Source organism: Geotrypetes seraphini, chromosome 7 (genome assembly GCF_902459505.1).
Source record: "Geotrypetes seraphini chromosome 7, aGeoSer1.1, whole genome shotgun sequence".
Taxonomy (NCBI): domain Eukaryota; kingdom Metazoa; phylum Chordata; class Amphibia; order Gymnophiona; family Dermophiidae; genus Geotrypetes; species Geotrypetes seraphini.
In genome coordinates this window covers 47322143-47337091 of record NC_047090.1, presented here as the reverse complement: position 1 = coordinate 47337091, position 14949 = coordinate 47322143, and the positions used below count along the sequence as shown (strand labels likewise).

Below are 14949 nucleotides of genomic sequence, written 5' to 3'. Positions count from 1 at the left end.
TTTGTTAGGAACTGGACAACTTTCTTGGAGAAGAACAAGCTCTACAGGAGAGACGGACTGCACCTGAGCACGGCTGGGACGAGGATGCTAGCACGCAACGTCCAGAGCGTCATAGACTTGGCTTTAAACTGAGGAGAAGGGGAAAGCCGATAGTCGATCTGGCCTCGACATGTCGGACAACAGTATCAAGTACGGATACTGAGCAGGGACATTGTAAAAGAGGGCTCGGGACTGAGTGGGAATTTTTAGAAAAAGTTCCTAAGGACGCATTGCAGGGGCCCAGGGCATAAATGACACTAGCAAGCAGGATCAACGGAGAACATTGGGAGCCAGAGCGGCAACCAAAAATGGGGAAACAGGCAGAGGACGACACAGACACACCGCAGGAGGAGGATGACCGAGACGAGGCTCGGAGACTGACGACCCATGAGGGGGTCTGCAGGAGTGCCAAATCACGAGGAAAAACAACAGGGAGGGCAAGCAACCGGGACTTACATTGCCTATACACTAATGCTAGGAGCCTAAGGGCCAAAATGGGAGAGCTGGAGGTCATAGCCAGTAAGAAGGACCTAGACATAATTGGAATCACAGAAACATGGTGGACTGATGACAATAAATGGGATGTGGCCATACCAGGGTATAAACTATACAGGAGAGACAGGACGCATAAAAAGGGGGCAGGATTAGCGCTATACATAAAAGACTTCATACCCTCAACCAGGATGGAAACAAAAGTAAGGGTGAATGGCTTGGAATCACTATGGGTTAAGCTGCCGGGAGGAACTGGAGCTGACATAAAATTGGGTCTGTACTACCGCCCACCTGGACAACCGGAGGAAATCGACCAGGACCTGGAGGCCGAACTAAGGCAGGTATGCAAAAGCGGAAGTGTGGTGGTGATGGGGGACTTCAACTACCCCGGGATAGACTGGAATATTGGGCACTCAAACTGCACGAGGGAGACCAAATTCCTGGAGGTCACGAGGGACTGTTTCATGGAACAGCTGGTCACGGAGCCAACACGGGGAGATGCCACTCTTGACCTAATCTTCAACGGACTAGGGGGACCCGCAAAGGAGGTGGCGGTATTAGCCCCCCTAGGAAACAGCGATCACAACACGATCCAGTACAGGCTAGAAATTGGATCATCAAAGGTGAAAAGAACTACAACGACGGCACTCAACTTCAAAAAAGGGAATTACGATGCCATGAGGAAAATGGTGGGAAAGAAACTCAACGGCAATGCAAGGAAAATGCAGTCCGTAGAAAAAGCCTGGAACCTACTCAAGGACACTGTGCACGAAGCACAAAACCTGTGCGTCCCCAAGTTCAGGAAAGGGTGCAAAAAAAATAGAACTAAAAACCCAGTGTGGATAACACATGCAGTGAAGAAGGCGATAAGTGACAAGAAAACATCGTTCAACAAATGGAAAAGAGACCGAACAAAGGAAAACCAAAAGGAGCACAAAGAACACCAAAGAGAGTGTCACCGAGTGGTTAGAAAAGCAAAAAGAGAATACGAAGAGAGAATGGCGAGGGAAGCAAAAAACTTCAAATCATTCTTCAGGTACGTTAAGGGAAAGCAACCGGCAAGGGAGGAAGTGGGACCCTTAGATGATGGAGACAGAAAGGGAGTGGTAAAAGATGAAAAAGAGATAGCGGACAAGTTAAATGAGTTCTTCACGTCAGTCTTCACAAGAGAAGACACAACCAACATTCCGGAACCTGAGGAGATCGTAAATGGAGACCAAGACGTTAAGCTGGTCAAATTAGAGGTAAGCCAAGAGGATGTCCTCAGGCAGATAGACAGGCTAAAGAGTGACAAATCGCCGGGTCCAGACGGCATTCACCCAAGGGTACTCAAGGAACTACGGAACGAAATAGCAGAGCCACTTCGACAAATATGCAACCTATCCTTAAAAACTGGAGAGATCCCGGAGGACTGGAAAATAGCGAATGTCACGCCCATCTTCAAGAAGGGTTCAAGGGGTGACCCAGGAAACTACAGGCCGGTGAGCTTGACCTCGGTCCCGGGAAAGATAATAGAAACGCTGGTTAAGGACAGCATCTGTGAACACATTGAAAACAATGGGCAGCTAGAGTCGAGTCAGCATGGCTTCTGTAAGGGTAGGTCATGCCTTACAAACTTATTGTACTTCTTTGAGGGGATAAACAGCCAGGTAGATAAAGGGGAATCTATAGACATCATTTATCTAGACTTCCAGAAAGCCTTCGACAAGGTACCACACAAAAGACTGCTTAAGAAGATATGGAACCACAGGGTGCAAGGGGAGGTCCACCGATGGATCAAAAATTGGCTGGCGGACAGGAAGCAGAGGGTTGGAATAAAGGGACATTACTCAGACTGGAAATGGGTCACAAGCGGAGTACCGCAGGGGTCAGTGCTGGGACCGCTCCTGTTCAATATCTACATAAACGACCTAGAGGTGGGAACAAAATGTGAGGTCATTAAATTTGCGGATGACACCAAACTATACAGCAGGGTTAAAACCATGGAAGACTGCGAAGATCTCCAAAAGGATCTAACGACACTGGAAGAGTGGGCCAAAAAGTGGCAAATGAGCTTCAACATAGGGAAATGCAAGGTCATGCATGTGGGGAAAAAGAACCCGATGTTCAGCTACAAAATGGGGGGAGCACTACTAGGGGTGAGCAACCTGGAAAGAGACCTGGGAGTGATGGTAGACACAACACTGAAGGCATCGGCGCAGTGCGCCACAGCCTCAAGGAAAGCAAACAAAATGTTGGGTATCATTAAAAAGGGTATCACGACTAGGTCGAAGGAAGTCATCCTGCCACTGTATCGTGCAATGGTGCGGCCGCATCTTGAATACTGTGTCCAGTACTGGTCGCCGTACCTCAAGAAGGACATGGCAGTACTTGAGAGAGTCCAGAGAAGAGCAACAAAGCTGATAAAGGGTATGGAAAATCTCTCATATACTGACAGATTGAAACAGTTAGGACTGTTCTCCCTGGAGAAGCGGAGACTTAGGGGAGACATGATAGAAACCTTCAAGATCCTAAAAGGCATAGAGAAAGTAGACAGGGACAGATTTTTCAAACTAAGGGGAACCACAAGTACAAGGGGGCACTCAGAGAAATTGAAAGGGGACAGGTTTAGAACAAACGCTAGGAAGTTCTTTTTCACCCAGAGGGTGGTGGATACATGGAATGTGCTTCCAGAGGCCGTGGTAGACAGGAGCACTGTACAGGGCTTCAAAGAAGGTTTGGATAGGTTCCTAGAGGACAAAGGGATTGAGGGGTATAGATAGGTGTAGATATGGGTTGTAGGGATAGGAGTAGAGGTATGGGTGTAGATAGGTGTAGATATGGGTTGTAGGGATAGGAGTAGAGGTAAGTATAGGAATAGGAGTAGAGATAGGTTATAGAGCTAGTCAGGGACCACTGCTCAGGCAGTGGGCCTGATGGGCCGCCGCGTGAGCGGACCGCTGGGCGAGATGGACCTCTGGTCTGCCTCAGCGGAGGCAACTTCTTATGTTCTTACTTCTACAAGAAGCACCGATCTACGATGAGACAGAGACGCCAATAGAAACACATGGATCAGTGGACTAACTATGTGAATTTAAAGAAAAATGGGATACAAAATGAACTATATTTTGTCACAATTTTACATTATTGTAGAACACAAAAAATCCCGAGAGGCTTACGCATTATGAAAGAACCGTGTCTCTTCACGAATGATGCTGAGTTCCTTCAAGGTTGGTGTTCAATACCCAATAAATGTTCACTTGATTTAATGATTTTAATTATAGAGACGTCTAAAAAAAGGAATGATAAGTTAAAAATGGATATAGATAATAGTGTTTCTGTATTAAGACAGGAAGATGATAATTTTGAGGCCATTAATGAAGGCATAAATAAAAAAGCTGGATGTGTTTAGAGCAGATATTAAGAAGAAAAAGAATATTAAAATGCAAAGAGATAATGATGATTATAAGAAGAGAAACATATACCCATGTCCGATTGATATTTGGATTGAGGAAAAAAAGAACATATCAGTCCCTTCTATCGTCTGTTACATTGACTCCCGATAAAGGCGCGAGTACTATTCAAATTTTCTTGTATCCGTTTTAAGTTGGTTTGGGGAATTGCCCCAACTTACCTTTTAACCCATTTTACGTTATATAGCCCATTGAGGACAACTAGGAGTTCTAATGTATTTGTCTACCCAAAAATTACTGGCTGCAGATACAAGACTTTTATGGATAGAACCCTTGCTTTCCAGGCAAGTAAGCAACAGTCCTGGTGGGGTAATTGCATCGGTGGAGTCATGATGTCTTATGTGCATTTCAAAAAGTAATTAAGTCAGCGTTGTTTGACAAATTCATTTCTTAAAAGTAGATATCAGGGTTAACAAAAATTTTATACTGAATATTGTTAAGTAACGTGTTATATTTGTAATTATCTGTATTTCGTTGATTGTCCAGCCTTCTTCTGTGTAAACTGCCTAGAAATTGTTTGATTATGGCGGTATAGAAGAATAAAGTTATGTTATGTTATGGGCGAAACCTAAACCTATCTATAAAAACAGGATTCCATCTAGGAACAGATCAAATAGACACACACAATTGTCTAATAAATACACACGGATAACATCCATAACTGATATTACTGATAACGCCCCAAGTCATAATGATGAATCACCAGAAGCCATCAGAGGGCGTAAAAGTTACAAGTTACTCTGGTGAACTCTTCTCTTCACCTCTGACATGTGCACCGGCAAGAAAAACAACAGATCAAGTGGATTTTTTAGATCAGATTTGGCCAGCAGGCCCATAAAAGTCGAGATAATCAAGGAGACATTCACAGATAGAATATCAACAACGGAACAATTCAATAAAGATTCTTCAGGACCAGTACACCAATATGAGGTATCCACATCACAATTATCACATCAATGCAGTACAACCACAGTACCAAATACGGTACTTTTTCCCTCAAAGAGGAAGGGGAAGAGGCAGAAGTTATGCATGGCAAACAACGTACTGAGTGGAAATCCTAGGAACACCATGGAAGATGTTTCTTCAGGATCATCAGTACCTACCGAATATACTCAAATATAAACCGGGATTTTTGGGCCAAAAAATTGGCCCAAAAATGAGGGGTCCCGGTTTATATTCGGGTCAATGCCCCCTCCCAGAATTTTTTAAGGCCACCGCCAGGCTCTGTCCCCCTTCTCCTCCCTGCCCTATCATACCTCTGCCGATCCGTGGTGGAGGTGCAGGTGCAGTACATCCTTTGTCGATACATGGTGGAGGTGCAGTGGGTAGAAGCAAGCTTTTCAAACTCCTGCCCTGCTGCTAACTGGCTGCGCAATCTAATTTCCTCATCTGAATGGCATGAGCAGCAGAGCGATTTGGCACTGCTTCTTGGCGCTCAGCGGCTTCCTTACTGGCTCCTGTGAATTCTCGCGAGAATTCACAGGAGCCAGTAAGGAAGCCGTTCAGCGCCGAGAAGCAGCGCCAAATCGCGCTGCTGCTCGTGCCTCTCAGATGAGGAAATTCAATCGCGCAGCTGGTTAGCAGTGGGGAAGGAGTTTGAAAAGCTTGCTCCTGCCTGCTACACCTCCACCACGGATTGGCAGAAGACTCGCTGCACCTCCACCATGGATTGGCAGAGGTATGAAGATAGGGCAGGGAGGGGGGGGACAGAGGGCAGAGCCTGGGAGGAAGAGGGCAGAGTCTGACAGGAAGGAAAGGTGCTGGGTGCAGAGCCTGAAAGGGTAGGGGAGGAAGGAAGGGTGCTGGGTGCAGAGCCTGACGGGGAGTGGAGGAAGGAAGGATGCTGGGTGCAGTGCCTGACAGGGGAGGGGAGGAAAGAAGGGTGTTGGGTGCAGTGCGTGACAGGAGGGATGGAGGGAAGGGGGCTGAGTGCAAAGCTTGGCAGGGAGGGGCTGGGTACAGAGCCTGACAGGGCAGGACACTTGAATATTAAGCCACCTGACTTATATTCAAGTCAACCATTTTTCCTCTTTTTTGGGGAGAAAAAGGGGGTCTTGACTTATATTTGGATCGACTTATATTCAACTATATACAGTTTTTTCAATTTGTCTGAATATGTTTTGACAACTATAGAGAAACTTCAGAAAGGTCTTTCATTTATACCTACCGCAAGATATGATCCTTTACAAACATGGATCGACCTTTTCGTTTTAATAGGAAACTACAAATACAACAATTTTTTTCAACCAATGACAGTAGTACGGATACATCTGTAATAAGACGTAAATCCAAATGGGTTCCTCCTGGACCAAATGACCCGGCCATCGACATATTTAACAGTGCATTTTAAGAGATATTAAACATTTGGAAGATAATCATAAGAAGAAACCCTTCTACAACTTAACCAAAGAAAAACAAGATGCTATGTTTCATCTCTCCAAAAATATAGATATTGTAATCAAACCAGCAGATAAGGGTGGCGGTATAGTCATTCAAGATAGACACCAATATATACAAGAAATAGAAAGACAGATTTATGATAACACGTATTACTGTATTTTGGAAAAAGACCCTACTCCTGATTTGAAAATAGAAATAGAAGCTCTAATACAAATAGCATTTGAAGCGGGTTACATTACAATCAAGGAAAAAGATTTCCTTTCAGAAAATAAATCCAGTCATACCCACATTACCAAAAATACACAAATCTTTAATAAATCCTCCGGGTCAACCCATTATTTCAGGAAACAATTCAATGTTAGAATCCTTATCTAAATTTGTTGACCTTTTTTTGAGACCTTTTGTGCCACAGATTGACCCATATGTCAGAGATACTTCAGATATGATTAATATTTTAGAAGCGGTTAGTGGTGATCTCAGTGATGTGGTTCTTGTAACCAAGGATATAGATGCACTTTATACAAATATCCCACAGTTAGAAGCATTGAGCATCGTGGAACAGACCCTATAAAAAGTCAGACACATAAAAGAATTTCGAATAATTTTACACTTCTCCCTCCTTATCCACGGGAGTTAGGGGCAGAGCCGGCCCGCGAATATTAAAAAACCGCGAATAATATTTGGGCCGGTTCTGCCCCTAACCCCCATGGCTATTTTAAGCCCTGTAAGCCCCACCCCCCTTAAGCCCTACCTGGTGATCTAGTGGGTTTTCAGGGCAGGAGCGATCTTCTCATGCTCCAGCCCCATGCAGATCGCTCATAGGAAATGGCTGCCTTGAGCTCCCGTCTTAGTCTCGAGAGACTACGGGAGCTCAAGGCAGCCATTTACTATGAGCGATCTGACGGGGCAAGAGCGTGGGAAGACTGCTCCTGCCCCGAAAACCCGCTAGACTACCAAGTAAGGCTTAAAAAGGGGGGGGGGGCTTACAGGGCTTAAAATAGTCCAAAAAATTAAAACGTTTTTTTTTTGTTTAAAAATCGCGAATAACTGAATCCGCGGATGCTGAAACCGCGGATTCGGAGGGGGAAATGTATTCTTACCCTAGCAACAATAGCATTAACCAATAATTATTTCTGTTTTGAAGAAGTATTCTTTCAACAAATCCGTGGCACGGCGATGAGATTATCAGTGGCACCTGATCTTGCAAACTTATACGTCGCACAATTTGAAGAGGTTCATTTGAAAAATAGTCCATTTTCTGAAGAAATATTTCTTTATAGAAGGTACATTGATGACATTTTCATTTTATGGAAAAGCACCATTGTAAATCTCAATGTGTTTCATACATGGTTGAATGGATGTGAACCACACTTAAGTTTCAAAATTCAGTATGAATATAAAGAAATATCATATTTGGACATTAAAATAAACAAGACACAAAGGGGATTGAACACGACAATTTACAGGAAAGACACAGACAGAAACACATACCTACATTACACTAGTCATCACAATCGGAGTTTAAAAGATAATTTGCCGTATTCCCAGTTTTTACGTCTTAGAAGATTATGCACGGATCTTCAATAATATGATAATCAGGCACCAAGCATGATGAAGAACTTTTCTGAAAGGGGATATCCTAAATCATGTTTACAGAAAGGATATCTCAAAGCTAAAAAACAAAATAGGAAAACACTTTTACAAAAGAAAAATGATAAAACTAATCTAAAGATTGTGTGCACACTGTGGTTTTCATATCTTTCAAAAGATATTTGTAAAATTATTAGGAAACATCGGCACATTGTCCAGAACCATTCTTGTTTTAAGGATACGTCACCTGTCATCGCTTATTCTAGGTCGAGGAATTTGAAGGAACAATTGGTTCCATCTACCCTTCCTTCTAAAACATTGACCCTAACAGAACAGGATGTTCAGAAAGGTCGTTCACCCTGTACTGTATGTAAACATTGCATTGCAATTAAAGAATATACACATCCAGTCAGCAAGCAAAAAATTATTTTGAAAGAAAAAACAAATTGCAACACTTCTGTGCTCTATGCTGTAATTTGTCCATGCAATCAATGGTATATAGGGAAGACAAAAAGGATGATTAAGAATGATAGAGCACAGGAGCTGTACCAGTAGGCAGATTGAGTCGGCACCTCTTGTTAAACATTGGATATAGAACAACCATAGTATCAATGATTTAAAGTTTTTTGTGATTAAAGTGATTAAACAAAAATGGCGAGGTGGTAACTTAGACCAAAAGTTGTTACGAGAAGAACAAAGGATCATATATGAGTTTGATACAGTAAGTCCAAAAGGACTAAATGTTGAACTTGAACTTATATATTTCCTTTAAGTAGTAAGTACATGGTATATATAATATGGGGTTCATTTACTTTTTCAGCTTTCTCTTCTTTTTCCCTTTCTCTTTTTCTCTCCCCCCCCCTTTTTTTTTTTTTTTGCAATAACTACTTGGTCATTCATTTTTTGGCTCATCTTTTACTTTAATGATTTGTTTTTCTTGTATTTGTTTTTTTTCTTTTCAAAAAACAAGCTAAAAAATTTTTTTTTTACTTCACATGTTGTTAATTTTTTATTGGTTGTTATTATCTATTTGAATTGTAGCTTTTGGTACACACAATTTTTCAGTATGTTCATCCACTCAAGGTTTGCCTGATTAATATGGTGCACGAGAATGGTATAGGCTCATGTTGCCATCACAGCTTTTAAATTGTGATTTTTTTTATTGAGACTATCTGCCTCTTTTACAAAGCCGCGCTAGCGACTGCCGTGCGGCAACAGCCCCGAAGCCATCTAAATCTCTATGGGCTTCGGGGCTGCTTGCGCAGCTTTGTAAAAGAGGCCATATATTATTTCTTAGTCTATTTGCCATTTTATTCTTTTACAAAGCCGCACTAATGGCCCCGAAGCCCATAGAGATTTAAAGGGCTTTGGGGCTGTTGTCACACGGCTTTGTATAAGAGGCTGTATGTTTTTTATGATAAATTTATTCTTGTCAAAATGTTATAAGTGATTATAAGTGTAATAAAATTTTTTGATTATTTTATCAGATTTACATGAGGTATTAAATATTTATGTTCATTATTAAGTTTTTATAATTGATTTATACAAGAAATTGTTTGTAATTATTGTAATGTATGCACATCATATTTGATGTTTTAGATATATTATATTATTTTTTTATGAAGAGGATGCCGATAAAATTGTATTTTTACTATATGTCATTTTTTAGACTCCTGAGGCAGGCCCCTTTGTGGGCCGAAACACGATCGTATTGAGTCCATCCTAATAAGAGACTGAACATCAATTGGTCACCTTTGTTGTGTGTTTGCAAAACCAAATACACACATACCCTCCCATCATTGTTCCCTCTAAACTGGGCAGGAATTCTTCACCTACAATACGGCCAGTGGAAGATGCTGTTTGCACTACCCAGTGGCATACCAAGGGCGGAGGAGGGCGGACCGCCCTGGATGCAAGCATGAGGGAGTGTTCCTGGCCTTGGAGTCATGGTCCAGGAACTTCCCCTTCTCACGGCCTGGCCCCAAGGCTCTCATCCTTCTCTCCTGTCCGGTTCAATGCCGCTTTTACCTTCTGTCAAGCTGAAAAAACTGTCAGCTTTTGGCAGTGATTCAGCGAAGTTACCCGCAGCTCCTCTTCCTGCTTTCCGTATCTGCCTGGTCTTTCTCATTGACGCAACTTCCTGATTCTGCCCGGGTGGACTGCGGCAGATAGAAAGCTGGAAGGGGAGCCGTGGGCAATGTCGCTGAATCATTGCCAAGGCTGGCAGTTTTTTAGCTTGACGGAAGGTAAAGGCGACATCGGACCAGCCAGGAGAAAAGGGTTCGAACATGCTGGGCCTGGACTAACTGGTTTTTTTTTTTTAAAAAGTACAAAGCGTGTGTGTTTGGGGGGGGGGGTATTAAGACATGCTAACTGGACTAACTGGTTGCTTTTTTTAAAGTACAAAGCAGGGAGTTTTGTAAAAGGGGGAGGGGTTAGTTAGTGATTACATATTCCATACTAGGCGAAGGTGTTTTTTGTGTTCTGTGTGTTCAAAAGACATGATTTTCTGTTAGGATTGACTGTGCAGGATTGATCTGTACTAATCTGGCTTGTTTAGTTTGACAATGGGTGTATTGATGTTCTACTGCTCACTGCAGTATGTAAGATGCTGCCTTTTCCTCTTGTGTGATGTGTGAATTGTTACTAAAAAAAAATCATGTTTTTCATACAGATGGGGGGGGTGTCAAAAAATGATGGGCCCCGGGTGTCACGTACGCTTGGTACGCCACTGGCACTACCCCCTACTGGAAATAGTGCCATTGGAGGACTCTCATTCAGCTTTGAGGGAACAGTCCCTCTACTTTCTCTTTCTCTAAATAAATAATATTGTACTTCTTTTCTCAAACCAGCCTTTTGGTTTGTAAACTGCCATGGCAGCATTCCAAATGGTGGTATATCAAGTTCTCTCTAAAACTGTAAACTACACAATCATTTGCTAATCTTCAAAGCAAAGAAAGCAGCCAGACACGGCAAGACCTGGGCAACACCAGCCATGGAAGCCTAAGAGAACAAATCACTGAACAGTGAAACTCTACTTTTACCAGAAAATTCACTGTCAAGCAGACCTGTAGGATCTGCTTGACAGGTATAATTCTGTATAACTGCACCATTTGTATTCATGGGAATGCTTTTACCTTCACAGCTATTTCTGTTCATTACAAGATCTGAATTAAATATGTTCTTTAGGAACATACTTTTTTTGTGGGGTTTTTTTTCCCCAAATTCAGGGTTTAAAAATGTTTTTTACAAAATGCTCCTAATATAATAAATACTGAATGTACAAAGCATTTTCACAGTGCTAGTAATAATAATTCCCTGCCCTAAAGAGCTTACAATTTCAGTGGGCACCTGAGACAATAGAATTCAATAAACTGGTACCTCAGGCTAGGTATCACAGTCTAACCTGTGTGATTACTGTCAATTCTAAAAGGATAACTTGGCATAAAGATTTTGTTATAGAATACTGATATAAGTCGGCATTGGTGACCTATTATATTATGTCAATAGCAGCTGTAAATTGGCACATCTAAAATATAAACTATAATATAAATTACCGTAGTCGCATACCTGGGAGATACACCTCTGGTCTGTCCATGCTCCATCTATGCATATTCCCCCCCCCCCTCACACACACACTTGCAGTTAGACACTACCTTATAGGTGCTTTCCTGTCATTTAATATTGCCTTTGATGTGCCTAAGGGGCTTACATGATAGAAAACAGAGAAATGTAGGCAATTAACTGAATACCTCAGGGAAAAGCCCTAGGGCGAGTTATATTTAATGTCTTAGGGCCAGAGTCGCTAACCTGCCTGATCAGGTTCAATCCGGGCAGGTCCAATAAATTCAGTAAAGAAAAATATGCAGATGGGGGCGATCAGAGGAACGCCCCCATCTGCCAGCACGGATCGCAGGTCTGTGATCCCAACGCATGCGCAGACCATCTGTACATGGCCTGCGCATGCGTCTAGACCCGACTTAAAAAAAAAAAACAACTTTCATGCGTGCCGACTCTCCTGCTTAAACTGCCTTTGGTACCTCCTTCAGCAAATGGTACCAACTTTTTCCTGTGGTACTCGTGCAGCAGTTCTGGGCATACAGCCTACCTGCACATTTAACTAGCCATTATGGCAATCCCGGGGCTGGATGGAGATCTGCCTCCCCCTCACCTTGCTGCTCCTCAGCCATCCTCTCCTTTTCCCCCGGGTTTGGCTTGCTCGCGCTCTTGTCTTCTGCAAGCCACAGCGGCAAGGGCTCTCTTCCGCATCTTGCAGGCAAGTACCGTCAATGAAGCAGCAGCAGGAAGAGGCGGCAGTCACTCCAGATTCACTCCCCTCCTCCTTCCTGCTCTCCCCTTCCAAGCCCTGCTCTTGCCACCTTCCCTGCAGTGTGAGTCCGCGGCTTTAAAGCGGGGCTGCGCTGTGGCGTGCAGCCCCGCTTTAAACCCACAGGCTCGCACTGCAGGGAAGGCGGCAGAGCCAGAGGGGAGCAGAGAGGGCAGGCAGGCAGATCGGGGCAAGAAGATCAGGGCAGGCAGATCGGGGCAGCGAGAGGGGTTCAGGGCAGAGAGCAGGGCTTCAATAGAGCAGGAGAGTCAGAAAGACATTTTCAACTGGTCCCCAACAGTCACTTCTTCAGTTGATCAGCCAGCCCAGTTGGATGTGAAATTTTGTGTTGTGAATTGCATCCCTGCCTACTTTACATGCGTTTCCCCTCATTTGCATGCACGGATTGGAAGCAGATCGCAGGAGAGGTAAGGGAATCAGGCCGGAGGGAAATTTGGTTGTAAAGGGGTCGCAAACCGATCGGTACATGATCAGTTTGCTTTGTGAATCTAGCCCTTAGTAAGACATGTTGCAAGGGGTTAGACAAAATGTTTTCCTTTTCACAAGAGTGGACGCCTCTAAAGGAGTACACAGAATGCAGTGCAATCTGATAAAGCTCAAGGAGTGAGCAAATGCTTGACAACTAAGATTCTGTGCAAAACAGTGCAAAATCATCGTACAACTATATCCTGAATTATTTGAATTCTATTGATATTCTTTTTACATGAAGCTAAATAGATGATAATCCAAGGAACTCGACAGGTGATAATCTAAGGAATTTAGAACCAATGATTGTACCATAAGTCTGAAAACAGAGAAATCAAAATGTGATCTATTAATTTGAAGTTTCCATAGCACAAAATAACTTTTTCTAACTAAAGAATTAATTTGACCATCTAGTGATAAATTTTGATCTAAATAGATCTCCAAATTTTTTATAACTGGTATTATAGGATAAATAATCCCATTCAATATTAAAATGTCCTCTTTAATCTTGTTAGATGGAGAGGCTAGAAAAAAATTTTCTTTTGTCTGAATTAAGTTTTAATTTGAAATCTCTCATCCATGTGTCTACGGTCTGAATTATAGAAGGCATAAATTGCAAATTTTCTTTTGAAAAAGATGAAAGAGGAACAATGGTAATATCATCCACATAGCTTTAGAATTTAATTCTAAGGGAGGCTAACCTGGTTCCTAAGGAAGTTAAGTAAAGATTAAATAGCATAGGAGAAGTTAAGTAAAGATTAAGTAAGTTAAGTAAAGATTAATTCTAAGGGAGGCTAAGGAAGTTAAGTAAAGATTAAATAGCATAGGAGAAGTTAAGTAAGGATTAAGTAAGTTAAGTAAAGATTAATTCTAAGGGAGGCTAAGGAAGTTAAGTAAAGACTAAATAGCATTGGAGAAAGTGGGGACCCATGAGGCACACCATAAGGATTTTTCCATTTACGTGAATAATGATCTTCAATACAATAGTACGGTATTCCAAAAAGCCTCTAAACCACTGAAAAACTTTATAGAATCACCAAGGCAGTTTTAGGCATTGCTAGGCATCCCAACTTTAGGCATGCCCTATTTATGCCAGGGTTTTCTTGGTTTAAATATATGTGCCTAGGTCAGGCACCTACTAGCACATCATCCAATATAGGTGTCTATATACAAAACACAGCCACAATTTGCCCCTAACCACACCTACTTTGTTATAGATGCTCTGGACTAGGTGCATACCTCAAAGTGGTATGCATCTACCACGTTAGGCACTTAACATCCAATTAAGTGCAATTTACGCCAATCAACAGTGCTAATTAAGTTTATTAAACAATTAAGCTAGGTGCCTACATCGGCTAGGCACACCAACGTAGGCGCCTAACTTTAAGCGGACTATATAGAATTGTATAAAGGCTGGTCTGTGTGAAAACGGCCTTTATAGAATTAACACTTAATGGTATCCCAGTTTGTAACTTTGGGCAACCTATACATTGATGCTTGCCAATCTAGAATATTGCTTTGGCACCATGCTGCCACTATCGCACCATACTTTGCAGTTGGGCATATAGGAGCTACTAATATATAGATTTATGCAGACAAGGGCCATGTAAATTTGGGTTGCCTGCATTATAGAACTGCCCTTTAAATGTTCAGGAGACAGATATGGACACAGAATAAGACAAAATATAAACAAACCACATTCTTAACAGTGGTTTGCAACAGTAAGTGGTGAATCAAAAAAGAAATAAATCCCCCAAACAGGAAGTAGTTACCAATTAGAAATTAGCTAAGGAGGTGGAAAAGATAACATGGGTGTTGTAATCCCAAAAACCTCCATTTCACTAGTGTTCCTCAACATACTGTACTTATTTACCCACATTTACTGAGATATGGATTTCAAGCCAACAACTAAATCTGTCAGCATATGATTGACAATTAAACTCGAATCCCTTTCCTCTTTGCCTTATTGGTTAAATATAAGCATTAAACTAGAGAGAAAGCCCCTCCCCCATCCCATTGAGGAATTCCACATTTCATATGCCAATACTGAGAACATTCAGTGCCCTTCCTCTCAAGAAATTAAGAAAACCGATCAAGTACCACTCCAGATGTTCCTAAGGAATGCAACCACTGGAGTAATAGCTGATAATCATCAGACCCAGA

The 14949-nt window shown here is 42.2% G+C and overlaps 1 protein-coding gene across 22 annotated transcripts in view; it reads right to left on the bottom strand.

Moving 5' to 3' along the window:
- Positions 1-14949, bottom strand: part of CACNA1C (calcium voltage-gated channel subunit alpha1 C) — a 1333094-nt gene that overhangs the window by 442351 nt on the left and 875794 nt on the right. The window lies entirely within an intron of this gene.